Below are 3025 nucleotides of genomic sequence, written 5' to 3' on the forward strand. Positions count from 1 at the left end.
GTTTCACCGTGTTAGCCAGGATGGTCTCGATCTCCTGACCTCGTGATCCGCCCGTCTCGGCCTCCCAAAGTGCTGGGATTACAGGCTTGAGCCACCGCGCCCGGCCAAAAGTACAGTATCTTTAGAGAACAGTTTGGCAATCTTTGGTAAAACTGAAGATGTACAAACCCTACCTATCAATATATATATATATTTTTTTCTCACTCTGTCACCAGGCTGGAGGACAGCGGCATGATCTCGGCTCACTGCTACCTCTGCCTCCAGGGTTGAAGCGATTCTCCACAGCCTCCCGAGTAGCTGGGACTACAGATGCATGCCAACACGCCCAGCTAACTTTTGTATTTTTAGTTGAGATGGGGTTTCACCATGTTGGCCAGGATGGCCTTGATCTCTTGACCTCTTGATCCGCCTGCCTTGGTCCCCCAGAGTGCTGGGATTACAGGCATGAGCCACTGTGTCCAGCCAGTATTAGCAATTTAATCGCTAGGTATATACACCACAGAAATGCAAGCAAGTGTGTACCAAAATATGCACACAAAATGATCATAGTCACACTGCCTGTAGTAGCCAAAAATGACAAGATAAATGTCCATCCAGAGTAGAAGGATAAGGCCAGGACAGTGGCTCATGCCTGTAATCTCAGCACTTTGGGATGCTGAGGCAGGCGGATCACCTGAGGTCAGGAGTTCAAGACCAGCCTGGCCAACATGGTAAAACCCCATCTTTACTAAAAATACAAAAATTAGCCAGGCCTGGTGATACACACCTGTAATCCCAGCTACTTGGGAGGCTGAGGGAGGAGAATCACTTGAACTCAGGAGGCGGAGGTTGCAGTGAGCCAAGATCGTGCCATTGCACTCCAGCCTGGGCAACAGAGCAAGAATCCGTCTCAAAAACAAACAAAAAAGAGTAGAAGGATAAGTAAATTATAATATGCCCATACAATGAGATAGTATACATATAGCAATAAAAAATGAACTGTTGGCTGGGTGCAGTGGCTCTTGCCTATAATCCCAGCATTTTGGGAGGCTGAGGAGGGTGGATCACCGGAGGTCAGGAGTTCGAGACCAGCCTGGCCAACATGGCAAAACCCAGTCCCTACTAAAAATACACAAGTTAGCTGGGTGTGGTGGCACGCGCCTGTAATCCCAGCTACTCTGGAGGCTGAGTGAGGAGAATCGTGTGAACCCAAGAGCCAGAGATTGTAGCCACTGCATTCCAGCCTGGGTGACAGGGCAAGACTCTGTCTCAAAAAAAAAAAAAAAAAAATGAACTGTCACTTTTATTATGTAGTCTTTTGTGAAAAAAAGAAACAAAAGAATGTCAATTCATACAAAGTTAGAAAACAAACAAAATTGCACTTCTATGGCTTTGGGATTAATTCATAGGTACTAAAGCTCTAATGAAGGGCAAAGAAATGACCACAGTGGTTATTATCACAGAAGCACAGTGTTGTTTGTGACTGTGGAGGAGTACAGTAGAGGCTTCTTCATTGATGGATGTATTCTAGTTATTGATCTGGGTACCCCTTACATGGATCTTTATAATTACTTGTTAAACTGTGCAAGTTGGTATTTTACTTGTTAAGGTGAACAAGTGGGTGTTTTACTTATTAAACTGCACAAGTGGGTCCCATTTCTTTACCAAATTTGAAGAAAAAAGCCGTTGGCATTCAAATAAATGTTATGCATCTCTAAAATATTTTCAAAATATACTATGTGGGAAAATATTTAATTTTATGTGAAAATGTAGGCTATAAAATGGCAAATGCTGCATGAATTCAATTATGTTTTATGTGCATATATAAATTTTCTACATCAGGGATTTCTGTACTTTTGAAATTATTTAAAACAATCATGTTTTACTTTTATAATCTGAAAGAAATCACATTTTTTAAAAGATAGCATAAAGAAAATTAAAACCGAGTGAGGTGGCTCACACCTGTAATCCCAGCACTTTGGGAGGTTTAGGCAGGCGGATAGATTGTGCCCAGGAGTGTGAGACCAGCCTGGGCAACATGGTGAAACTCTGTCTCTACTAAAATAGAAAATTAGCCGGGCTTGGTGGCATATGCCTGTAATTCCAGCCACTCGGGAGGCTGAGACAAGAGAATTGCTTGAGTCCGGGAGGTGGAAGCTGTAGTGAGCCAAGATCGCGCCACTGCATTCCAGCCTGGGCGACAGAGCCAGATTCTGTCTCAAAAAAATAAAAAATAAAATAAAAGAAAGAGAGAAAAAAAAGAAAATTAAAATTGTCTGACAAATTAGTAAGAGAAAATCACGTGTGGGAGGTGGGGTTTGAAGACACCACATTTTCTCAAAAGGGAAATTCCAGGGATCAGGTCATCTGATAAGCAAGAATTTTCAAGAGAAGGAAAGCAACTATGTCCTGACAAAGAAAAGGGATTTCAGGAAACAAGAGGAAAGGACAAGCTACCTTGCAGGTGCCTTGAGGATGTTCAACAGTCATTCTTTACTCCTCTCCGGAGGTCTCTATCCAAGCAGGGCAGAGCTAAGGAAGGAGAAAGGAGTCAGGAAACATCAGGTTCTTCTGAGAGATCCGGTTTGACTATGTCAGAAGTTATCTTGGCTCAGCCCCTACTGCCCACCACCTACAGAGTAAAGTCAAAGAAGTCTAGGACGTCCTGCTCAATCCGGGCTGGGTCAATGCCATTCTGGGCAGAATCTGTTTCTGAGCTCACAGAGGTCTCCAGTGGCTGAAGTCACAAAGACAGAGACTCCCCATACCTACATTGGCTATCTGGACACATAGTCACACAAACTCACTCACACCATGGGGACATAAACGTCACAGGCACCCCAAACCTAAATACAACAGGCTGCACATGGTCACACAACCACACACACACACCACGGGGCAGACACGGACACAACTGCAGAATCCGTGGACATATCTCACTCAAACTCCCAGTGACATATACCTTGGGATCGCAATGACAACAATGTCACACGCACCCTACATCAACAATATCACCAACACGCGCGCGCGCGCACACACACGGAAG

General features: G+C 44.2%; 1 protein-coding gene across 1 annotated transcript in view; it reads right to left on the reverse strand.

The window, feature by feature from the left end:
• LOC108522766 (zinc finger protein 345-like) overlaps nt 1-2852 on the reverse strand; it is a 32254-nt gene extending 29402 nt beyond the window's left edge. The window contains 2 exon segments of the mRNA XM_017863194.1: nt 2437-2511; nt 2616-2852. The gene's annotated coding sequence lies outside the window, so the exon portion shown is untranslated.
• Between the last annotated feature and the right edge of the window lie 173 nt (nt 2853-3025).

The sequence above is a fragment of the Rhinopithecus bieti genome, unplaced genomic scaffold (genome assembly GCF_001698545.2).
Source record: "Rhinopithecus bieti isolate Rb0 unplaced genomic scaffold, ASM169854v2 scaffold_67983, whole genome shotgun sequence".
Lineage (NCBI taxonomy): Eukaryota > Metazoa > Chordata > Mammalia > Primates > Cercopithecidae > Rhinopithecus > Rhinopithecus bieti.